At 36.9% G+C, this 27,141-nt stretch overlaps 1 long non-coding RNA gene, 1 other non-coding gene and 1 pseudogene across 2 annotated transcripts in view; 1 reads left to right on the forward strand and 2 right to left on the reverse strand.

The window, feature by feature from the left end:
* The window catches only part of A230057D06Rik (RIKEN cDNA A230057D06 gene), a 221,725-nt gene that overhangs the window by 165,833 nt on the left and 28,751 nt on the right, over window positions 1–27,141 (reverse strand). The gene's annotated exons all lie outside the window — the stretch shown is intronic.
* Window positions 6,088–6,182, reverse strand: Mir344 (microRNA 344). Its single transcript, NR_029772.1, has one exon. It is a non-coding gene; the product is annotated as a microRNA 344 (primary transcript).
* On the forward strand, window positions 11,292–11,926 carry Gm19032 (predicted gene, 19032; annotated as a pseudogene).

Raw genomic sequence — 27,141 nt, forward strand, 5'->3', positions numbered from 1 at the left:
CAGAAACTATTTAGCACTACATCATAAAACAGCAGGGGATTAAGTGAAAAGATTTATTGCTGATGCTCCTTTCTCTGGTGAATCAGCCAGAAGCCTTTCTAGATAAGCTGGTTAACTCTTTGTGAACCAGAAGTTGAAGGAAAGGAAAAGATTTAAGATACTATATACAGACAAATATGCACAAATTCATATACATTCAAGCATTCATACTTCCACATTCATTTTCTATAACTGACAACTCAGGATGAATTAACTGGTCAACAAACTAAATAGATAAGGAATCAATTCAACTATTTTAGACCAAACAGACGTATAAAATACTACTTCTAAAATCATTGGATAGAACTATACTAATTATAAAACTTGTCAAACACCTAAAACATTAAATTTATCTCTCCATAGGCATATGTGTACAAATCAATAAAAATTTTAAAAAAGGGTATTAAAAAAGTCAAGAACAGAGATAGTCATGACTTTTTTAGCATATTTTGAAACTTAAGAGTTTCTTTTTGCTTATTACACTGCTACCCTACCTAAAATAATTGGCTGAGTTTTATTCAGAAACTCAACATTAATATGGAGAGGTATAAATGGTGCTTGCTTACATAGACTTATAACCTCCAGTATTTATATATACAAGATATAGAAAACTATAGACATACAGGAGCATAGTGATTCATATCTCATAAAACAAAGAAAAAATATTTTTTAATTGTACAGAGGTGGGAAATATCTGACTAAATTAGTTTTGCTTGTTATGGGCAGATGATGTCAAGGAACGCAATACCTCAACCCATGGGATTTAATAAGCCAGGTGGGGATCATTGGGATGGCAAAGTTTGACACTGGTGATAGTTTGAGTATTAACAGTGTATATCAAAATGGTCATCTGCTGCTTACTCTAAGGATAATTCCATCCTGAGAATGTTTCTCTAAAGCAGTGGTCTTCAGCCTTCTTAATGCTGTGACACTTTAATACAGTTCCTTATTGTGTAGTGACACCAAGCTATAAAATTATTATGTTTCTTCTTCATAACTGCAATTTTGCTACTGTATGACACAATGTAAATAACTGATATGCAGTATATATGATATGAAACCTCTGCTGGGGTCACAATACACATTATAATCCATTGTTCTACAATGGCTTCCTTCCTAGCTTAGCTAAATTATTGCCTTTCTTTTTCATATGTATGCAATAAACCTGCCTCATTGTTCAGTTGCATTCAATAAACTTCCTCCATGATTGAGATGTGTAAAATAAATGAACCAAGGTTACTGGCATATGGGGCATTGGGCTATACAGATACTGGTCTACAGTGAGCTGAAGTGTGGAACCCCAAACCAGGTGGTAATAATTCACCTACATGGGACAGAAAGAGTTCTCTCACGTCTCCTGGAACCCCGGATCTTGTTGAAGTTACTGCTCCCTCATCCCCACAAGAGAAGCATGGTTTGTAGTCATGTAGACAATGTCCCAAGCTTCTGACCTCCAGGCTAGACTCATCCCCAGTTAACCAATCATTAGTAAAGATAATATCATACCATAAGAGGGGCTGCTTGGCCTCACCTCACTCTCTTGCTCTCTTGCTCTTACTCCCCTTATTCTCCTCTTTCCTCTCCTCTCACTCTCTTCCTCTCTCTCCCTCTTACTCTCTAGCCTTTCTTCTCTGTTTCTATTCGCCCCTTCTCTCCTCTTGGCCACAGCCAGTCTCTCTCTCTTTTACCCTCTCTCTTTCTCCTTGCCTTTCTACAATAAAGCTCTAAAACCATAGACTGTCTCTGTTCATCTGTGCTTACTCTTGCCTGCGTGGGAACCTCTCTCCCTCAGTCCTCTCTCCCATAACCCCGGGGCTACAGGGTGTTGCTCCAGGGCCCCAGTTGGGAACTGCCTCTTGGCCACCCCCTGTCAAGTGGGGTCAGTGTCTTAGATGCCCACCTGGGGCCAAGTGGAAAGTGTCTGGCAACCCTCCCACATCTGCCTGCCCAGGGTATAGGTGGAAATCTGGCCAGACATGGGCTATCCTCCTCCCCTACTCTTCTCCAGTCCCCTTTTTAGTTCCCACACTGGCACAGTTGATACTGTCCTTAAGCACAAGTACAAGCCACCTAATCAAAGTTTTATGTCCTTTTCTAATTCCTTTCTAACCTCAGCTAAGTAAATAGAGAGCAGAGAGAGAAAACTGCTATACATATCTCAAGTGATACAATCTAAAACTATGAGGAACATGTTTGTTTAAGGAACTTCGACAAAGGGGCAAGCTGTGTGTATGAAAGACATCCTGTAGTCGATAATATCCTGCAGATCCTCTGCAGAGACACAACATAACAAATTGGAATAAGAAACACTCTCATCATTCTCCCATTCTTACTCCTAAAATATGAACAACCACATAGTAGCATAAAAAGGGGTATTTTCAACAACAGAAAGAAATTTAGAAACGAGAACATGTAGAAAAGACAGCTCAATCAACAGTATGACATTGTTTCAAGTCAGATAGGTTTAGAGCATCGATTGTCCATAACATTAAAAAAATTAAAACACTGTAAAATTGCCAGTGGGTTATATATTAAACAAGAGCAAACTCCAAAAATCAACAAATCTCCAAAGTAGCTATGACACTATGTGGGGAAAAAAAAAACTTCTCAATATATTAGTCTTAGTGATGCACAATTATAAACACCATGAGACTGAGTACACAATTCTCAAAGGCATATTGTTGTTAAGTAGAGAAGTCATTCTATTTAATACAATATTGGAAATATAATCTATCACATCTATCTGTTGTGTGAAAGTTTCACAGCATCTGACAACAAGGTGCTAAATGAGTGTCCAGAATGGCTATTTTTAAGAGTCAAATAGTGTCATCTGTCTCTGAACTTATTTCTGCTATAATTTTTTATAATCAGTGTGCATATATGTTTGGGAGCAACCACAGAAGCCAAAAGTAGAAGCTGTGGAGTTTGAATTACAGTCTGCAGTAAACCATTCATTATGGATGCTGTAAGTCAAGCTATGGTCCTATGCATGAACAAGGGATGCTCTTAACTACTACATAACTAGAAGTTGTGCTTTGACTTCAGCCACACCTCTATCTTTGCCAGGATATTGGACTTTTATCAAAAATATGTGTCAGTTCTGATGTGGCAAGACTCTCATGGGGCATTCATGCATTTAATAAACAAAAGCACATGTAGATTTTACATGTTTATTTTTGTCATTTTTATCACCAGACATTTCCTGGGTATATTTCTCAGACATAGGTATCCCTATGCTCACAACATTTCCATCATAAAGTGAAATCAGGGTAGACCCTCATCTTAATGGCATGGACCCAAGAAATGAAATAATCAATCACATTTTCTAAATGAATATATGAATGAGTTGGATAGGCATTCTAGCTGTGAACATAAAGAAGTAGGAGTCCTAGATGTATATGTGTGTGTATGTGTGTGTGTGTATGTGTGTGTGTGTGTGTGTGTGTGTGTGTGTGATAGTACTTCCTGTTATCTCACAGTGTAGTGAATGTTATTTATTGGTAACTGGACAATTTCCTGTGGGATGTTATTTTTCTGTGTTATTTCCTGATTTGACATTAGGTGTGTGGCAATGTAAGCTATGTGACAGGGGAAGAGGGAGAAAGCCTAGAGTAAGAAACCTATGGTACCCAATATATAAGATACAATTTGCTAAACACATGAAACTCAAGAAAAATGAAGACTGAAGTGTGGTCACTATGCCCCTCCTTAGAATTGGGAACAAAACACCCATGGAAGGAGTTACAGAGACAAAGTTTGGAGCTAAGACGAAAGGATGGACCATGTAGAGACTGCCATATCCAGGGATCCACCCCATAATCAGCTTCCAAACACTGACACCATTGCAGACACTAGCAAGATTGTATCGAAAGGACCCAGATGTAGCTGTCTCTTGTGAGACTATGCCGGGGCCTAGAAGTGGATGCTCACAGTCAGCTATTGGATTGATCACAGGGCTCCCAATGGAGGTGCTAGAGAAAGTACCCAAGGAGTTAAAGGGGTCTGCAACCCTATAGGTGGAACAACATTATGAACTAACCAGTACCCCGGAGCTCTTGACTCTAGCTGCATATGTATCAAAAGATGGCCTAGTCGGCCATCACTGGAAAGAGAGGCCCATTGGACACGCAAACTGTATATGCCCCAGTACTTGGGAACGCCAGGGCCAAAAAAAAAAAAAAAAATGGGAATGAGTGGGTAGGGAAGTGGGGGGGAGGATATGGGGGACTTTTGGGATAGCATTGGAAATTAATTGAGGAAAATATGTAATAAAAAATAAATATATAAAAAAAGAAAGAGGTTGAGACTTGTCCAAACCCTGAAAATCTCATCTTGACACTGAAAGAAGTAAGCTATGTTTCTTCTTTGTTCTGGTCCTGTATGCCATGGTACACATAAACATGTAACTCTCATTTCCACCATGCTTTTGGTAGTCACATACTTCACGGCCAAAATACAGGTTTAATCACTGAAAATCCTCTCAATGGAGGTTCATTTCTCCCTCCTGGCACCCAAAACAACCTAGCTCCTATAAACCTATCTGCCACCTCTAGAAGCATCATTACTTTTATTCCAGTCTGGCTTGATGCATTGCCTGAATACTTCAGTGTTACAGCTCTCCTTCATGGCAGAATTCAGTTCTGTATAAACCTGGGTGAGTGGATAGATTTTTTTGAGATGAGTGTACATTATTGCCTGGGGCTGAAGTATTAGTCGTGCTTCATTTATATGAAGAAGAATTCCAGTCATTTAAGTCAGTAATTTGGCCATGAGGCTTTTTGATTCGCTCAAGCATGGCCACGGTGGTGGTCAATGAACATGTGCACTGTAGCATACAGACCCACAACAGGGAGGGGAGAATCCTTACTCCTGCCAGTCTCAAGAGGAGATTTGGGGGAGGGGGGTTTGACAAGTCTCAATCTCATTCTTATTTCAGGCCCATTCCCCTGGTCACAGAGCTCACTTTACCCTACAATTAGGTTTTAAAATGTAAGGACCACAGAGGCTACAATAACAGCCTTCCTCTTCATAAAACATTTTTTTTTTGTTGTTCTGTGCAGCTATAAATGCAGACTGCAACAACAACTCAGAACTGATTAATGAAAATAGAATGCTAATGTGGAGATACTGGTCAGTCAATACAGATTCCTTGTAAAAGAGTATCAAGGAATTCTGGTGGATAAATTCCCCTTAGTGGCAGTATGGAATACTATTCTGACACCATAGAAAGAATATAAATTTCCAATAATCTCAATTCCTGCCCTACTTCATAGAAAGAAGTAGGCAGACAAGAAAGTACAAACATCAATAAGAACTCTTATTTGCCAAAGGGCAATGACAACTTAAACATTACTTTAGAAGCCAGATTGAAAATTTAAAACTCTGGGCTGGTGAGATGGCTCAGTGGGTAAGAGCACCCGACTGCTCTTCCGAAGGTCAGGAGTTCAAATCCCAGCAACCACATGGTGGCTCACAACCATCTGTAACAAGATCTGACTCCCTCTTCTGGAGTGTCTGAGGATAGCTACAGTGTACTTATAATAAATAAATAAATCTTTAAAAAAAAAAAAAAAGAAAATTTAAAACTCTGACCCTTGGTGACACCAGGATGAGTTTAACAAATAACATTGCCAGTTTTATACTTATTAAACCACAGAGGGCCTTAGGTGACTGAAAATTGGCAAATGACAAAGGTGAAGGCTCTTGGAGATTCTCAGGGCTGCTTGGGAAAACTGCCTCTCCTGTAGCAGTCCTACACAGTGGATCCCTCAAGTTAATGCAAGGAACAGCACAAATTCATGGTCCCTGACAGAAACTGATGCCTAACTGTAACACGTTCCACAGAAATCATACAAGACTATAAGACTGTGACATGGATGAATGACATTGAAACAATAGCAGTGTCTTCAGATGCAGGATCACATTTCCTATACAGGAAGCAAGAAGATCCTGTGATTCATAGCAGGAGTGTGGGGGACATCTGAAAATCCCTGCATATGCTAGGTTTTCTCTGGCTCTGACACAGGGTTTAGGAGCAGTCTTCCTTTGTGTTCAGGGCTTACAGTCAGGCTTTGGCTAGATCAGGTACCAGCTGGTACCTGGAATCTAGCCAGGAGCCTGACTGGTAAAAACCCTGGCTGCAGAGAATTTTATTACCTCTGGTTGCCTCTAATTGGAGGAGTGTGTCAATTCAAATGGAGAGTGGATTAAGAACCAATCAGGAGAGGGATCTCAAACCTAGCCATGAAACGCAAAAGCCTGCTGTTACCTTGGTGATGTGCACCAGAGCTGCTGATTCATCTATCTCTCCCTCCCCCCTGTGTGTTGCAGCAGAAGCAGGGAAAGTAGAAGAAGACAGGAAAAATATAATTTACCCGGATCTTTCCCTACAATTAACAATAGACAAGATTAGACAGCAGTGCCTGAGCTCTGATCACTTTTCTAGCTGCTTGGGGAAAAAATCTGCATATTTATATGAAAGCCTCCATTTCTGTCTGCATCTTTCTGCTTGTGAGTCTGGGATGCGATGTACAGCATGATGTTTACTCTTTATGATCTGCCTGTTTCATTTTCTCCAATGCTATGATAATAGACTTAAATTCTAACACTGTATAATATGCTTATGTATATTAGAGCACACTACAAAAAGTGGCTTGGATTGCAAAAGGAAATGATTTTTTTCAAGCCCTGTTCCAAACATGGCAAATTAAAAAGAATCTTTCAGAGTCATGGTGATAACAATAACTTAAGAGGTATTTATTTTAGAAAATAAAAGATTATATACATATATTCTTATTTTTTTCATTTTATGTTTTGTGTGATTACATTTGCAGGCAAGTGGCAATCACTTTTGTTTTACAGGTGTAACTGCTATTCATAAACATTGTATTTAATATTAATGTATAAAATTGTGTATCTGGTAAATTTCCTGCCATCCCTTAAAAGAGAATTCTTCCCCAATCACCACAATCATTATTGAAACCAAAGTACATGTGTGTTCATTCTCTTTAATAATACATGAAATCTTTTAAGGCAGCTGATGTACTTGGATATGGAACCATCTAGTGGAAAATGAGAGCATTTCACAGCAAGCATCACTGAAAATTTTTGACTCTTTAGCCATACTAAGATTTTGGCTGGCTAGATATAATTTATAAATGTATATGCAATAGCAAACTTGGGAAATTCATGGGGGATACTGTGCTTAAATACTCATCAAATATGCTGCAGATGTAGATTACAAAAAAAAAATGGTTAAATGGTGTAGAATTTTCAAAATGGATTTTGCCAAAGAGCCTAGCATAGCAGGCCAGTAAAACTCAGATAATTTTCTATAACTGCCATCCTTCTTATCTTTGGATTGCATGTTAATACCAATATGGCTAATGTTTAATATGTTAGTCTAGGAACAAATTACAGGTGCATACATATCCAAGCAAGCATGTTGTTGACTGATTCATCTACCTGGCTCGGCATATTATAATCTCTCTCTCTCTCTCTCTCTCTCTCTCTCTCTCTCTCTCTCTCTCTCTCTCTCTCTCTCTCTCCCTCTCTCTCTCATATATATTCAAAAACACTCTCCTGCATACACTGTATGTAAAACCTCTTACTTCCTTCTTCTCTTGCTAGGATATTGTCTTCTGTATTGTACCAGTGCTAAGTTTAGTTTCTCTAAATATGCCTAAACTGTTACTCATGTGCATTTCCTCCATGATTCCACATGTATACCGGAACATAGAGGATTCTCCTATATATTCATCAAAATTCTCAATATTGTTCCTTATGCTTTCCAATAAGTTTTGGTGGGGCCATGGACTCTAGACGTGGATCTATCTCTGTCAATTTCCTGAAACAGGGTCATTTCTAACTCTGTTCTCCATATCTATCCTTTAACCCAAAGACAAGTTTAGATGTCACCTTAAGAATAATCTTCATTTTGTACAAGACAGAGACCAATAGAGAAATTTGTAATTTATCAAAATGCAAAAATAACTGGCAATGCTATGCCCAAACACAACTGAGAAATCTAAAAGCAGAAAGAAAATGTCATTGAGCCAATACTCAGGTAAATATCAAGAAGGATAGCAGAACAAATATAAGATTCAGAGTAACAGGATGTCTGCTGTAAGGAAAGTGTCTTCTATGTAGAATAGAGAAGACCCATGAAGCTACACAGCATGCATACCTAAAGAAGTTGAGAACAATGCCACCACAAGTTGACAAGCTAATTCAGTTAAGGGAATCTCATATGTCCCATACTCAATTGAAAATGTACAGGTAATCCCCTGATAATAACCAAAAGAGAATCAGAATTCTCCTCAGACAAGCACCATGATAGGATATTTGATACCAAGAAGTTAGCCTAAACCTAGATACATATATGTTAAACCTCAATATGCTCAGCAGTGATTAGTTATATACATATATGTGCATATAAGTAAGAACACAGCTGAGAGTAGATCTAGAAGAAGGAAGCATAGAAAGAATGTCAATGTAGTGCTCATCTATCAACTTCTTAAGTAAACTACAGAAGGTTATATATGTGAAAGGAATTAAAATGGAGTCATAATATATTTGGAGAGATACTGTGCCAGCTAGAAATTTTATGCCATCAAGTAAAATCTCCCCATGTAAAGAATGGGTTGAATCGTGTTCAGTAATTGATCAAAGAAGTCCAATAACCCCACACAAAACATCATGTATCATTTCAAGGTTATATATTAACATAGTGGTGTGGGTTTATAGATGAGGATAGTCTTACTTATATGATAAAAAAATGGGTAAATTAAACCTTGCCACACAAAACCTTTACCCCTATCGACTAGTGTTCATGATACTAGAAGGTTCACTGATGGAGAAGAAAGAACTCATCAATATCACTAGCTATAAAACTGCAAACCTAAAATAATGATCTACCTATGTGACATACTAATGTAGTAATGACACATATACTGAAGTAACCAAATACCAGAAAACAAGTGGTTTTCCTGTACCATCTTCAGAGTCTGTACTTCATTGTGAAGGTTCTCATATGGCTGAGGGGAAGCGTGGCTTTTGGTTTCTTCAGGATCAAGCTGCTGCTACTGATGTGTGGTTGTTGTTTTGCTTTTGTACTGGACTCCTGACCACAAAGATTGGAATTGCCCCCAAACTACTCTCTAAACAGGTCCACAATACCCTATTAATCTTACTTTCCCTCTACCTCTGCTAGGTGGTAGGCTATAAGTGAGGTTGAAGCATCAATGAAAGCAGGTTTTCAAAATGCAACAGAAAGATAATATTTTGCCTGCCTTTAAAAATATTTGGCTGTACATGTCTGAACTTACTTCAATCTGCTGACAAATGAAACCTTTCTGATCATGCCTGGATAAGTCACCATTTTTGAGTATACCAAAATAACACTAGAAAGAATTTCACTGATTTTTCAAGGCCTTTTCTTTCTTTTTGGACTGTCATTATTTTTCAAATGTTTTTATTATTATTATTATTATTATTATTATATATTTTTTAACAGTTCAGTTGTTATCCCCCTTCGGTTCACCCTCCAATGGCTCCTCATCACATTCTTCTTCCCCCTCTTGGAGAAGAGGATGTCCCCACTCCCACCCCCACCTCACCAGAAGCCCTCACTCCCTGGAGACTCAATTCTCCACAGGATTACACACATCTTATCTCACTGAGGACATACCAGCCAGTCTGCTGTATGTGTTGGGGTCCTCAAATTAGCTGAAGTTTGCTCCCTGGTTGGTGGCTCAGTGTCTACGAGATTTCAGGGTTTCAGGTTAGTTGAGACTGCTGATCTTCCTATGGGGTCACTCTCCTCCTCAGCTTTTTCCAGCCTTTCCCTAATCCAAACACATGGGTACATGGCTTCTGTCCATTGGTTGGGTGTAAATATCTGCGTCTGATTCTTTCAGCTGATTTTTTTTGTCCTCTCAGAGGGCAGCCATAATAGGCTCTTCTCTATAAGCATACCATAGCACCAGTAATAGTGTCAGGCCTTGGAGCCTTCTCTTAAGATGGAGCCCAAGATAAATCAGTCACTGGAGCTTCTTTCACTCAGTCTCTTCTTCGTTTTTGTCCCTGCGGTTCTTTTAGACGGGAACAATTCTGGGTCGGAGTTTTTGACTGTGGGATGGCAACCCCATCCCTCCACTTGATGCCCTGTCTTTCTACTGGAGATGGACTCTACAAGTTCCCTCTCCCAACTGTTGCTCATTTCATCTTAGGTCCCTCCCTTTATGTTCTGAGCATCTCTCACCTCCCAGGACTCTGGTACATTTTAGAAGGTCCTCCCACCTCCTAACTCTCGAGCTTGCCTGTTTCCATTCTTTCTGCTGGCCCTGAGGGCTTCTTTACTAGTGTTTTCTCTTGTTTCTCTTGTTTTGTTTTGTTTTGTTTTGTTTTGTGTGTGTATGTATGTGTGTTTCTTCAACTAGAGTTGCATTGCTTGGAACAGAAGGTCATTAGAATATATATGTTGATTCCAGTGAACCTTTTTGAGTACTGATCATCTATGTAAATTTTTGGGAAATTTAGAGGACAGATCAGTTTAATTTCATGTAATAACTTCATTCAGAAATCAGATACTGATTTGGAATTCTCTTCTATAAAAACTAGGTTTCACTAGAAGTGCATTCCTTATACAATTTAAATCAATTTTGTCCTAATGTTATTTTTACATGTATTAGGTGATGAAATAATATAGTAAATACTGTACTTAGTGTAGCCTTTCATAAATAAAAAAATTCATCTACACATATGTGAAAAATTCGTATATGTGAATATAAAATAAAAACCTGTTAAAATATAAAGATAGCAAATCATTCATTCAACTCACACTAAATAAATTAGTACTTGAATTTCTATGGATGTGATAATTGAAATGGTACCTCAAACAACAAAGTTATTAAAGGAATACATGCCAGCTTTCTGTATCTATGGTTACAGTTCAGTAGAGCATGAAGAATAAGGTCTGCAATCCTATAGGAGAAACAACAATATGAACTAACCAGTACCCCCCAGAGCTGTGTCTCTAGTTGCATATGTAGCAGAGGGTGGCCTAGTCAGCCATCAATGGGAGGAAAGGCCCTTGGTCTTGTGAAGATCTTATGCCCCAGTACTGGGGGATGCCCTTGCCAAGAAACAGGAGTGGGTGGGTTGGGGAGCAGGGAGGGGTAGGGTATAGGGAGCTTTGGGGATAGCATTTGAAATGTAAATGAAGAAAATATCTAATAAAAAATAAAAAAGTAAGTCACAATGAAGGTTTGACTATTTATCTGAAGAGTTTTAGGAAACCTGTTTTAGATGTCCCTCTCCCAAGGCAGCCATCTATTTGCAGGTAATCTTACCTATGATTTCACAAAGGAGGAAATGAGGAAATTTTTTGAGATATATGGGAAGACAGATGAAGTTTTAGTTAATAAAAAAATAAAGGTTTGGTTTTATTCTCTTAGAAATATGAACCCTAGTGGTACTTACCAAATTATAACTAGACAATCTGACATCCCATGGAAAGCGGCTGCACTGACCTTTGTCATAATGAATTCCTTAAAGTTTGCCATCTTCCCCAGCACTTGTCCAACAAATTGCTGGAAGAAGCCTTTTCTACACTTGGCCAGGTGGAGAGGGATGTGTTCATTATGGTTGACTGAGGAAGGCCTTCAGGGAAAGATATTGTTGAGTTTAGAGTCAATCCAGATGTCCAAATAGCTCTGGATTCATAGAATGAAGGCTACTTCTTGCTAAGCACATTTCCTCAGCCTAGACTTTGGAACACATGCTCCCATTAGATTATGAAGAGAGACTGCCACAAAAGTTAGTTATATACAAACATGAATTCCTAATGGTATTCTTTCATATTAACAGAACAGTGCCTAACCGATTTGTTATCAGAGCAGCTTCCTCTAGTAGCTGATCAAAGCAGCTATACAGACCCACAGCCAAACATTACATGGAGCTTTAGAAACTCTGCAGAAGTGAAGGATGTAATATTCAGAAGGATAGAGAAAACGAGGAGATCATGGCCCACAGAATAAACTGAACATGGCTCATAGGGTTTCAGGGAGATGGAAGCAAGAACCATGGAGCCTGCATGGGTCTGCACTATTCCATCTACATACATGTTGTGGCTGCTTTGATTGGTGTTCTTGTTGAACTTCTACTAGTAGGAGTGTTGGTGTCTCTGATGGCTTTCTTCCTTCTTGTTTGTGATTTCCAGGATTCACAACATTCCAAATAAGAGGGTTTATGTCTTTTCTTAACATATATTATTATTTAAGTTTTGATTGCAATCACTAGAATGGCTGTATTTTTTGTTTGTTTTTGTTTTGCTTTGATTTGGTTTTTTGTTTTGTTTGTGTGTGTGTGTGTGTGTGTGTGTGTGTGTGTGTGTGAGAGAGAGAGAGAGAGAGAGAGAGAGAGAGAGAGAGAGAGAGAGGGAGGGAGAGAGAGAGAGAGAGAGAGAGAGAGAGAGAGAGAGAGAGAGAGGGAGGGAGAGAGAGAGAGAGAGAGAGAGAGAAGATAAAAAACGTGGATCTTGGGTAGAATGGACTTGGATGGGGACTGGGACTGTGCAGGAAGGGAAGGCCTCAGTCAGGATGTATTGTATGAGAGAAAAAATAAAGAAAGAGAATAAAAAGATCCAGTTGACTCAATTCATAGTAAAATATGAAAGTAACTTCCACATCAGGCAACATGGACTGAAACAAATGATAAAATTGTTATCTCTGTCAATTTTGTATGAAATTTCAGAAGTAAAATAATTTGAAATAATAGGACAGTTTCTGAGTTTCCTAAAACTCCTTTGCAATAATCCCCATGCTGCCACAGTGTGCTTGAAAGTACTTGGAATACTGATCTGCAAAGAGAGCAAATAGAGACATAAAATCAATGAGTTTAGAAGAAAAGAAAGTGTACAGACTAAGATGTAAGATGTAAGAGTGTACAGATGTAAGAGTGAAGTTGTGTGTGGAAAACTGAAGAAACGAAGCAGAGAACAGAGTGAAATGGGAAGATAACACTGTGAACAAGAGGAAGTATACAGATGATGAAATGTGAGAAGTTAGGAATGAAAAAATCCTTTAAAATGAGTCAAAGTGATATCTTTAGAGATAGCAATTATTAAGAGTGGCACCAAACTAGATGTTGTGTTAGTAAGCTGCACTGAAAGGATGTCAGTGTTCAGGCAAAATTCAGAAAGATGTGTATTTAATAACTCACTGGGATCTTCTATTGTTGTTTTAGTCAGATTGTATTCTATTGGAATTTTCTGTTTGTGGGACCATGAAAGCTAGCCTGGTTCCCAGTTGAGCTAAGGCTAGAAACCCCATGACACTACTGGGACAGTACATGCTTCTCCTGATTCCCAGGCCCCAGGCCCCTGTCATTATCTGCAGCCTTCCACAGATCTATGGCCATCAGTCACATAAGGGCAATGTCCCAAGCCCCTCCACATGTAGAGGATGTGACGTGTGTTCACATAGGTTCAAGACAGATCTCCATTTTAATGAGGTACCTGGAGGCTTAGCGAATAAGCTTTCAATCCCAGACACTTCTCCCTGCAAAAGGTATTTAATCTCAAGGCCACCCTGAGAAGTGGGGTATGGTTTTACTCATCCACTTTCTGCCATGACAGTAAATGCCTTAAAAGCATGGACGGTATCTTTTCATCAGGATCTGCCATGGGAGCAATGGAAAAGGCCTTCACCTTCAGACTTGCCATCTAATTTCCTGTAGAAGGCCTCTCTGCACTCTCAACCACAGCCTCCATCAAGTCAATCCCCAGCCTGTAACCTGATGAGTCTAGAACTCTCCCCATGGGAACAGCCAGATTTCCCCTTCCCCCTCTTCTCCCAGCCCTGGGCCAGGTCCAGCACAAGGTCCCTACTCTGTTCTCAGCTCTTCCACATCATCTGGTGGTACCTGGCTACCTAAGAGCCTGAGAACCAGATGGTCCTGACCTTGTCACAGGCCTGGGAAACCCTGAACCAGCTCCAGTAGTCTCATGACTCAGAGTGTGCTTCCACACCACTGGAGCATAGTGCCAGGGCTGCCCTATGGCCTGACACCCAGCCACTGACAGCATGAGATAAGCTAAAATAAAATAAATTTGAAGTCTTAAACAAACAAACAAACAAAAGAATTCATCAAATAGGTCTGGAATTCTTTCTTTCTGTATACTTTTTACTCAAGAAACAATGAACAATTTATTTGGACCATACAATTTGTAGATTGCTGGTCAAATATTTAAAAAGTTCCCAAAATTCCAAGCTGGTAAACCAATCAGTATGGTCAATGAAGAACCATGAGTAAGTGTGTCTGACACAAATGCACGTAGAGTACCCAAAAGCCCACAACAATATTGTATAAAGGTCCTGAAAACTGAAGTCCTAAGGTTCTCTAAACTCTGTGAAGGAAATTCCAATAATAATTTTGATTCTTTACAAAACCATTCACGTCACTATTAAACTGTGTAACTTATCTTGACTGCTAATTTTATTGTTAAACCTAGAAGATTCACACTAAGTAGAACTTTGCAAATTGATTCTCCCCATTAAAGGTGATGTGTTTATAAAAAAAATGAAGAGAGGGGATATGTTTTGGTGGATGTGTGGTGAGATACAGGGGAAGACGGTGCCTCATGGGCCTATGTTGAACCATCACTTTCCCCCTGAGGGCCCAGCCACACAATGATGGTGTAGTATAGAATAGAGTTTATTCAGGGCATGGGGAGGGGATCTAAGAGAGTAGTAGAGGCAGAAAAGGGCAGAGAAAGATAAAGAGGAGGGGGGAGAGAAAATAAAGGCCAACAATGAGCAAGTGGAGAGGGGAGGAAGGGAATGGGAAGAGGGTGGGAGGAGGAAGGCAAGAGAGAACATTAGAGAGAGGATGGTGCAAACAGGCTTTTTTATAATGAGTCAGGCACACCTGGCAGTTGCCAAATAACTGTGGGGTAGAGCTTAGACAAAATGCTAACAAAAGGTGCATTCAGGGACCATAGGCGATAGCTCACATAGGGAATATATCAGTTTAGTCCTAACTTTATTTATCCAAGTCCCACCCCAAAATCAATCAACCTCCTCACAAATAGGAACCTTCCACTGAGTCCCAGAAAGGAGCTAACAAATGCCACAAGTCAAAGGGCCTCTGCAGGCAAATTCTACTAGGGAGGTAATCCTCTCCTCACTCTGAAATTAACAAATGACAATGTTAGAGCCTCAACAAACATGTGTTTTTCTCTTTGTTATACGTTTTAACACTTAAAGAAGTCCCAATCACCTAGAAGGTATCACTTATTCCTACTCAATGAAAAAGCTCCCAAGGATTCAACAATAATCCCTAACTATTGCATATTTTGTGAACAAAATTATTAATGATACATTCTTTAAGTACATATTCATGTCTTTTATATGAGTCCCCAAATATGCAAACCACACAAATATTAGAATTATGCTATCTACATAGTAAAATGAAAAACCTTATATAGAGGATGGGTAAAACAATTTGGCAAATCCCTGAGCCACCATCCTATAATTAACACAATGACTATGGATATGATGTACTTGAAGCATTTTGAAAGTCATTTTTCATGTGTTCTGAGCAAGTGTCAGAAAGTTTATAAATCATGAGTTACTGACCTCATTTATAAGCCATATGTACTAGAGGATGGGTTGTTTTCATCTATAATCATCAATTATTTATCCCACACATCAATGTTGGTTAAAATATAATGAATATAATGCACTAACTTGGTTATTTATACAAAACAAAACAAAACAAAATCAGCCGTTATCCCTGAGCCATTATACTTCTATCCTATAGAACTCTAAAGTGGGGCTCTACTTCATTTTCCCACCTAAGGGTGAATTGCTATACCTAGCTTCTATTGCTCTTCTACTCATAATGCTATTTTTGTGTCTTAGGGACCATTCACTTCAGCATACATCTAGCCTGGTTTATATAGTTCTGCATTACTAGGGTTGCAGAATTATGTTATTGTTATTATGATTGTTATTCTAATGTAGAGAAAGAAAACTTATTTTTCACTTATGCAGGCCATTCTAGAGTTTCAGGGAAAACACATTGTTTCAGGTATTGAGGCAACCTTTCATTTTGCAAGATATTTGATCATAATGTAAACAGGGAAATAGTGTTATTTATTTAAAAAAAAATAACTTGTTTCATCCCTTAGCACATACCTTTAATCCCTGAAGTGAGAATACAGACTTGCACTTAGACCATAATTTAAACTCAAATAATGAAGTCAATGTTAACATATCTTCATGGGTAGGTCTTCCTGTGCCTGACTCTATCCCAGATTTTTTTTTCTCCTCCCAGATGTCCTACCTTCTATTTCCTCTCTAAGTGATAGGCCATATGCTTTTTAATTGACAGGTGATATATCCATATAAGAAACAATATATTTCCTCTATAGTAAATAAAACCTGAGCAAATATTTTTATTTAGAAAAAAAAAATGTTGACCCTAGAGGAATCTGAATTCCTTCCAAGTGCCCTCTTCACAATTTGTATTAATGGAATTTGATTTAGCCCTTTGTGAGGAAAAGACGGAATATACTTTTCACACTTCTAACAGTTTTACCAGACCATACAAGTTCCTTTTGGTGGCAACAAGGAAACTGGGAATAGTGAAAAAACTTTCCAGTGGGTTTCAGATACCTGTTTCTAGATCAACTTGCTGAAGTTGTTAGACACATTTTCTCCAGAGTGCTTTTCTTTGGAATAACATATTTTCAGACAGATCTTTCCTATCACCTACCATTTCACAGTGATTGTCATTTTATAATACAGAAAAAAAAAATCCAGACACTTGACCAAAAAAAAAAAAAAAAAAAAAAAAAAAAAGAGGCACAGATGTAAACTTAGTATTCGCAAATCAGGAACATCAAAAGCTGACAAACACTTAAAAGAAACAGTCAACAAATTTAGTCATCAGGGAAATGAAGATCAAAACTCATTTCATCTTACACCAGTAAGAATGGATCTGAAAAACAAAAAACAACAATAACAACAAAAAAGTGACAGGTAATGCTGCAAACTATATAGAGTAAGAATAACTCTCAAGCATTGCATATGAGAATGCAAACTTATAGAGCCACTATGAAAATTCTGCCTGAATGGTTCAGGAAGATAGAAATCCATCTAAGTCAAGATCCATTTATATAACTCTTGTGTATATACTACAGGGATGCTTCATCCCACTACAGAGACACTTGCTTAACCATGTTCATTGCTGCTCTATTCCTATAGAAACAAATATAGGAAACAAATGTTATGTCCCTCATCAAGAGAATGGATAATGTAAATGTGGTACACTTATACAATGAAGTATTACTCAGATTTCAAAAAAAATTCCATGATATTTGGAAGGAAATGACTGGAACTAAAAGAAAATTCCCAAATGAGGTATCTAAGATCTCCCCAAATATGATATGTATTCACTTACATATGGTTATTCCTTTATGTCAATGACAACTGAGGTAAAATCCATAGAAAAAGAGAGAATCAGTTCCTTGTTTTACCTTCATCAGAGACATTCCTTCCAGCATAAGATTAAAAAGAATATAGAAATAAGCTGCCAGATATTACACACAGAGTAAAAGACCCTGAAAATCTCAGACCTGAATGAGGTGTAATCATCAAGCCCCTTGCCTCAGAGATCAAGTAACTCCACTCTTGAGGAGGCAAAAACAATTGGTTTCAGAGACAGGGACAAACAATACACACAAAAAACAAACAAACAAACAAGCAAAAAACAAGAAAGAGAGGATTAAATCATCTTTTAAAAGCTCATAGGAACTCACAGAGAGATAAAAGCAACAAGCATAGAGCTTGAGTAGGTCTGTACCAGGTCTCTTGTACTTATAGCTTCCTGTTTGGTGTTTTTATGCTTTGCTTGATGGTATAAATGGGTATTTGACTTTAGTGCCTTTTCTCCAGATGGTTTAGTTCTGTTCATTTGTTTTCTCCAACATCTATTTGATAGTCACTGATTTATTTTACTACATTTTATTATACTTTTTACAAAGGAATAAATTGATTAAAAAACAGCCACTAGCATATAGTTTAACAAACAATTTCTTGCTGGGAAAGTGAAAGTCAGTTTTCTCCAAGAGAATGACACTGGATGTATCAAGCACTTGATGACAACCCTCGTTTCCTAGAGTTGTTGACCAACATGTAACAGACGCCACTAGGGTTTTATGTGCTTATAATTGGCTAAAGTTTAATGCTTTTATTTTTTCCCTAAACTTTTTACATATGGACTTTCTATTTTTTATTTGTTCTGATGGGTTTTGTTTTCTTATTGGTTAACTTTTGGTTTTGGAGAAAGAACTTAAAGATGGGTGGGAAGGGAAGGATTGTGGATCTTGAATGCTTGGGAGGATGGGAAGAATATGTTTAAAATATATTTAAATAAGAAAAATGTATTAAAAAATAAAGACCTGCAGGGTTTTGGCAGACAGAAATTTATGAACATTAGTTTAATTATGCTATGTTTTCATTATGTCAATATTATGAAAATTTCTGAAAACATCATTAATATACTTTTCAACCTTATTAGTGTTGATTATGATCATTAATTAGTAAATTTATTTTCTTTAGAATAACATAATTTTAAATAAAGAAATCAAATTAATGGATTAGTAAACTACATGTCACCGTGAAGTATGAAGGGAATAATTAGGAGGGTGTTTCCATTACCGATTAGGGTTGCACATATAGCTTCATGTAAGAGTTGTAGCCTTGCATATATGAGACAAAAGATGCTATTCCAACATGAAAATATGATTTTGAGTTAAGACTTGGATTGGATCTGGTCATAATATACAATATACTATATCTATATCTACCTATTTATCTGTCTATATATCTATCTATACTATATCTATATCTATTTATCTATATCTATATCTATATCTATCTATCTATACTATATCTATATTTATCTATTTATCTATATCTATATCTATATCTATATCTATATCTATATCTATATCTATATCTATATCTATATCTATATCTATCTATCTATCTATCTATCTATCTATCTATCTATCTATCTATCTATCTATGTTGAATTTTGAAAAATTCAGAATGTTATTTTCTGAAAGGCAGAGTCAAATCGAGATGTGTGCCAGTAATTTTGTGTCTCTATTTCCTGGCTACAGACAGTATATAACCAGTTGCTTCAGCCTGATTCCTACCCCATCTATATCTGTAATCAGCCCATACCTGTCCTTCCATTATGGAGTATATCATCACAGTTTGGCTTCCCAAGTTTGAGAAAATCATTGTAATTGTTGTGCTCATAGTCACCTTGTAAATTCTTACATTTCATTCAATGGATCCCTCTACCCAGATTTTCCTCAGAACTTCTACTAATTTTTCCACCTATTAGATACCATCTGTATTCTTCATAGGAACTACTGTGTAATCTATGTACTCTTGGTCTCATTGTTGTATGATGAAGGTGGAAATCATAGGCAATTCATGTTGAAATATGGCACCATACTTCAGAGAAATAGCATTTGATATAGATAGACATACCTTTCTCTATATTATTTTATCATAAATGTGTTCTAAGAAACTATCATCAGCCTTTAAAGACTCCCCAAATAGCATTAGCATAAATTATGGCTTCACTATTCCCTTCTTCTGTTTTCTCCTTTCCTTTCCTTTCCTTTCCTTTCCTTTCCTTTCCTTTCCTTTCCTTTCCTTTCCTTTCCTTTCCTTTCCTTTCCTTTCCTTTCCTTTCCTTTCCTTTCTTCTTTCTTTCTTTCTTTCTTTCTTTCTTTCTTTCTTTCTTTCTTTCTCTCTTTCTTCCTTCCTTCTTCTTTCCTTTCTTTCTTTTTTCGTTCTCTCATTCTCTCTCTCTCTCTCTCTCTCTCTCTCTCTTTCTCTCTCTCCCTCCCTTCCTCCCTCTGTCCCTCCCCTTCCTTCTTTCTTTCTTTCTTTCTTTCTTTCTTTCTTTCTTTCTTTCTAGAACTTTGGTACTGTATTGGTCTTGCTACATTTATCTGCTGTTATACCACGGACCTCATACTTTCCTTGCCTTTCTCGGATTTTCTCCAGTCTGCATTCATATTTTACAAACACAAATTACATGCTAGTTTTAATTAATTACTTCTACAAAGATATTTCCTACATTACAAACATACTAATTCATGAAAATTCCCTCAAAAAACAATAAATCTCCATGCCAAAGTAGAAAGCTTGGCTGAATCTAGTTCTTATTAAATTTCTGCTTCAAATTATAATAACAGCATACGTTCCACAGGTTATCAAACATCGCACTACTAATAGCTGGTTCTCTCAGTCATGCATGTCACAATCTACTGTTCTCTACCCTGTGATATCTCTGTCACACTTTATTGTTCTCTATGTTGAGGAACTTTTCTAGCAATATACAAGTATCTCTAATGTATCTCATGAACAATTCTTCACGAAGGAAGTTCCCTCACTTTGTGAAGCATTTGTCAAAAGTTGAATATAGTATGGATAGATATCTCAGATTCGCTGCTTCCAAAAACCTTCAGACTGGTCCATTCTTCCCCAATATCCTTCAGCCCAAAGAAAAAAATCTATAAGAGATTGTTTTCTGAGTTAAAACTTTTCAGCATATCCAGATATTCCAGTGTTTAAGTGTACTTTATCATAATTGTCACTATAATTGCCTATGGTATCTGACCCTAATTAAGATTAAAGTCTACATGAATACTCAATAATTTCCCTTCTGTCTGTGTCAACTTTGATATAAATGGAATCTTTTGTTTTTCACTATGTCACTGTGTTATTCAATGACATATGTGTAGATTTGAGGATTTAGGATACCAAGGTTGGGGTCTTTATTATTGGTCTAAGCAGAATCTCCTATTTTTCAAACCTAGATATTAAAAAATAAAAATAAATTAAGCCAACATCTCTAATTCTTCTAGTTTATGCAATTCACCCACTATATCAGAAGTCAATATCAAAGATGTCATATCCATTCTGACACAATTTTCACAGTCTTCCAAAGGGTTTTCAGCTTACTCAAAAAGAGATCTCATTCATATATATATATATATATATATATATATATATATATATATATATGAGAGAGAGAGAGAGAGAGAGAGAGAGAGAGAGAGAGAGAGAGAGAGATTGCATCTGTAGCTACTCAGAGAAAAAAATTCCCAAATATGTGTGTCCTAGGAAAATGACATAAATCCATCTAACATTAAAAACTGTCACCACATACCACACAAATGACTGACTGACTGTTATTCTGAGATTTACACTAGAGACACTCCTGCCCCTCTGGGGTCACATTACTGCCATGTCTCTCTGCCAAGTAAATATGTGGAGTTCTAAGTAGCATTTGTCTCCATAAAAGTACTACAGCTTGTTCATCTGTACCAGAAAGGGAGTGCAATGAACACAAAATGTGAAACTTTTCAGAAATGCCAACACTTCCTGTCAGCTGTGATTGGGGAAATTAAGTATTTCCTTGAGATTAATGCAAATGACTTTTGAAATATCCAATTTTCTAGAAGTCATATATATCTAAGATCTTTCAGTTCTGCCAGCATGTGAAAGATATTTCCACCTAAGATGTTTACTGTGTCTATGCCCATATAGAAAAGCAAGCAGATCAAGAGACCAACTTAGTATCCTACCTCCCCTTCTTACTGGTTATATGCAAATCTCTCTTAACTTAAAATTTATAAAGCATATGTATGCATATATATATAATACTCATATGCATATATGTCATACATGTTATATAAACATATGCACAGCTTTTGTATGTAACTCATAATGTACATACTCCTGTTGCACTATGCCCTAAAACATAATCCATACAAATGAATGTGTTATTTTTTCTTTTGTACACTCCTCATTATTGTTGTTTCACTTACATGTGTCATTCCCTGCCTAAAGTACAACATCTGGCCTTCTAACAAACTCATCCTTCATTTTATCATTACCTACTAACTATATTAAGTGATCCTAAAATCTCGTCCTTTGATTATATATGTAAATATTACCTAAAACTTTACATAATGTACCGATGACAAAAATATAATGTCATTAAATTTGTTCTGAAGAACAATGAGGTTCTTGGGCTTATTGGTAAATCATAGGTGATGGACTAATTACTGAAGTGTGAAACCTCCAGCAGAAATCATTGATATTTAAAATAGTCATGCTTGGTTCAATCTTAGGTCTCTAGGCTATCCAGCCTCTGCTTCCTAGTCCTCTAGGCAGTGTTAGGGGTGGGGTACCCTTATCACATGGGTCTCCAGTTGGAACAATTATTAATTGGCCATGCCCACTAGTTTTGTGCCAACACTAACCAAAAACATTCTGTAGGCAGGACAAATTTTAAGTTGAAAATTTATGTACCTGGATTGGTGTATCCTTGCCTGGTTACACAAATGGATGCTTCTTATCCTCCATTACTAGGAGTCTTAGATAGGACCACCCTTGCAAATTTTATTGCACTAGAATTCTACCCTGAACAATTGTCTAGACCTCTGTGCCTAGACCAGTATATTGGACATTTAGCAATAATACATGTCAGTTTCTTTATGTCAAGACCCTAAAAAAGACTTTCATGAAGGGTAGATAAACAACACTATATATAAATGATGTAATGTTTCAATATTAATGTCCTTGAACCTATGCTGGGGACTCTGACATAGCCACCCCTATGCTACCAGGATTTTCTTTACACAAATACCCAGTAAAATTTGTCTCTGCTCACTCCACCTCCTGTCACTGAACACTTTATAGAAAAACATGAGCCAATACTGAGTTAATAGGAGTATTATAATCAGTGAATGCAAAGGGAAATCGCTTTAAATATTGTATTAAAAGTGATTTTAACATTCTATTAATTGTTGTTTTTCTATGTACTTTTCTGTTTTTTTTAATATTGCATATAACCTTTATACTAAAACAACTGCACAAAAAGAAACAATTTTACTTGTATATTATTGATACTGATATTGTTGACCAATAATTTAAAGGCTACAAGAGAGCTGAGATAAATACAATGACTAAAATATCTTCTACAGATTGAAAACATAGTCGCATATGTATGTATGTGTATATGTGTGTATAAATATATATATATATATATATATATATATATATGTATATATATGTATATATGTATATACATGTGTGTGTGTTTGTGTGTGTGTGTGTGTAACATTGTACATAAATGCATGTAACAACAGTTAAAGACGTAGGCATGAATTAAAAGTAATGCATTGGAATAAAGGAGAAAGGAATTGGAAAGTGAACAATTAGTATATAGGAGCATTTGATTGGAGAAAAGGGAAGGGCAAAATAATATAATTATCTGAAAAATAATATAAAATGCAAAACTACTACTGGTACTTTAGAGATTCATGTAATAGATAAAGTAAATATTTAAATGTATAAAATATAAATATATAAATTTATATTATAACATATTATATATTAATATATAAATAAAAGTCAATAATTAAAATCTGCTTTAGTACTAATTTTCATAAGATAAATATGTACTGTACACTTATGTATTTATTATTCTGAAATAATCTTTTATATGACTTGAGTAAATGTATATATTACCAGGACTGCTAATTTTATCTATTTATTGCATTCACATGATAGAAACAGGCATCTGTCTCCACAACATCATCTTCTAAAATCTACAGCCTGATCACTTAATATAGAAACTAAGGAAGAGTGTAAAGGAGAGAGAGACAGATACAGAGAGATGCATTTAGATACAGAGAAACAGAGAGGTCGAGATGGGACAAAAAAGGTATTAAAGGAAAAGATATTTGATAAAAGATATACACATATCAGTGTTTTATATGACAGTTGAGAATGAAGCAAATGTTCTTAAAATCTTCAGAATTTTTTTCATGAAAACATACCTTAAAAAACATTTCAAACCCTGGAAACTCGAGTGATTGTCCTCTATGTTGACTACTCAGGTTAATCATTTAATATCAATCAACTATTTGTGTAACATTGTCAACTGGATAGAATCATACAAACAACATAACAAGTTCGTCTAGGAGTTGTGAATAAACTCAATAGAGAGGTCTTAATAAAGGTGTTTGGTACATGTTTATAATGGATGCAAAGAATGAATTTATGAAGTTCCTAGGCAAATGGATTGACCTGGAGGGCATCATCCTGAGTGAGATAACCCAATCACAAAAAAACCTCACATGATATGTATTCACTTATAAGTGGATATTAGCCCAGAAACTTAGAATACACAAGATAGAAGATACAAAGCACATGAAACACAAGAAGAACGAAGACCAAAGTGTGGCCACTTTCCCCTTCTTAAAATTGGGAAAAAAACACCCATGGAAGGAGTTACAGAGACGAAGTTTGGAGCTGAGACAAAAGGATAGACCATCTAGAGACTACCAAATCCAGGGATCCATCCCATAATCAGCTGCCAAACGCAGACGCCATTGCATACACTAGCAAGATTTTGCTGAATGGAACCTGATATAGCTTTCTCTTGTGAGACTATGCCAGGGCCTAGCAAACACAGAAGTGGATGCTCACAGTCAGCTATTTGATGGATCACAGGGCCCCCAATGGAGGAGCTAGGGAAAGTATCCAAGGAGCTAAAGGGATCTGCAACCCTATAGGTAGAAGAGCAATATGAACTAACCAATACCCTCTGGAGTTCATGTCTCTGGCTGCATATGTATGAGAAGATGGCCTAGCCGGGCCATCAGTGGAAAGAGAGGCCCATTGGTCGTGCAAACTTTATATGCCTCAGTATAGGGGAACGCTAAGGCCAAGAAGTGGGAGTGGGTGGATAGGGGAGTGGGGGAGAGGGTATGGGGGACTTTTGTGATAGCATTGGAAATGTATATGAGGAAAATGCCTATAAATTAAAAAAAAATTAAAAATTAAAAAAAAAGACTTGTGAATTGACAGATTGGTGATTTCTGGCTCATAATGTATTCTCACTGTAATGTTTGCAAATGGATTCTTTCTTAAACATCTGAGGAACATACAGCCTCTGAGAAACAATCCTCAAGGGAGGAGTCAGCATTTGATATGTTTTAGCTTCTAGTTTATCACAGAGTTATGTGTAGGGATCTGGGATTTAATGCCTGGTCTTGTGTGCCTTGTGTATTTGTAATTATTACTGATATCTGTCCTCTATTTTTTAAGAGTTTATTTCAACTTATAGTTTGGACTCTTCATTTGGGGAAGTTATAGCAGAAACTCAGCACAAGGATTTGTAGGCATCAAATGAAACATGGGCTATGGGGAATAATTCTACTTGCTGGCATTCTTTTTTTTTTTTTTTTGTAGCTGTATTTATTTATTTATTTTATTTTTTTTTTTACTGAACATGTCTTTTAAGAGTTGTAATATGTATATTTTTTTTTTTTACTGATAACAAATCAGAAGGAAGTTTATTTTCTTTTTTTTTTTTTCCATTTTTTATTAGGTATTTAACTCATTTACATTTCCAATGCTATACCAAAAGTCCCCCATATCCACCCACCCCCACTCCCCTGCCCACCCACTCCCCCTTTTTGGCCCTGGAATTCCCCTGTACTGGGGCATATAAAGTTTGCAAGTCCAATGGGCCTCTCTTTCCAGTGATGGCCGACTAGGCCATCTTTTGATATATATGCAGCTAGAGTCAAGAGCTCCGGGGTACTGGTTAGCTCATAATGTTGTTCCACCTATAGGGTTGCAGATCCCTTTAGCTCCTTGGCTACTTTCTCTAGCTCCTCCATTGGGAGCCCTATGATCCATCCATTAGCTGACTGTGAGCATCCACTTCTGTGTTTGCTGGGCCCCGGCATAGTCTCACAAGAGACAGCTACATCTGCGTCCTTTCAATAAAATCTTGCTAGTGTATGCAATGGTGTCAGCGTTTGGATGCTGATTATGGGGTGGATCCCTGGCTATGGCAGTCTCTACATGGTCCATCCTTTCATCTCAGCTCCAAACTCCGTCTCTGTAACTCCTTCCATGGGTGTTTTGTTCCCAAATCTAAGGAGGGGCATAGTGTCCACACTTCGACACAACAGTCAAAGAAAATACAAAATGCAAAAGGATCCTAACTCAAAACATCCAGGTAATCCAGGACACTTGCTGGCATTCTAACAATTGCTAGACAACTAGCTTTCAAAGACAATCAAGTATCACTTTCATAGAGGATTGATTGGTCAAAATGGTATAATCATGTCAATAAAGAAGGCAACCTAAGAGAATGCCCATAGGACAATCTGATGGACATGATTGCATAACTCAGAATCATGCTGTCACAATATATCTAAGCTTTAGTTGAGCAAACTTAGTCCATGACATATTTTATCATGATAATCATAGGCTTTATAGATGAATATGTAGTGCATGTCATTTTGTGTTTTAGCATAAACATTGAAATAAAAAGTATTGCTATTAAGTGAATTGTTAAAAAATAAAACCATACAATTATGTTACACATGAATGAATTCATGAAGATTTACAGTCATTTTGTCCTTTGCCCCTGAGTCAGATATGAAATGAATGGAGTGAAAGGATTCTGAATCTCCATCTTTAAAAATAATGTCCACCAAATAATATGAGCTTCCTTTATCAGAGTCCACAAACTATTAACACCTTCACTCTCATATGGATTCTATAAACACTTAAAGAGAAAGCAGTCTTACAAATTTTAAAAATAAATTCATGTTAGCCATATCTAAAAAGATGAAGAGGAAAAAAGGTCTCAGCTAAGCCGCAAGATAATTTTTGTTCCCTATCACTAGAATGAAAGATTCATGCAAAAGGAGGATATTATAACATATGGGAAGTGAACAGCACACAGACACAAACTTCAGATATTTAAGGGCTTACAATTTTTTTCCTTGTAGAATTCTTATGAGACAAAAAACTGGGCCCAAGCACTAGAATCATGTCAACAAATTGATATGTTTTGAAGAGAGACTGAAGTAGTCATTCATAGATATTAACATGAAAATATGTTAACTTGAAATATTTTGTTATGCAAAACATTTCTCAAAATATATCATTTGCTGAATAGGACAGCAATGGC

Source organism: Mus musculus, chromosome 7 (assembly GCF_000001635.26).
Source record: "Mus musculus strain C57BL/6J chromosome 7, GRCm38.p6 C57BL/6J".
Lineage (NCBI taxonomy): Eukaryota > Metazoa > Chordata > Mammalia > Rodentia > Muridae > Mus > Mus musculus.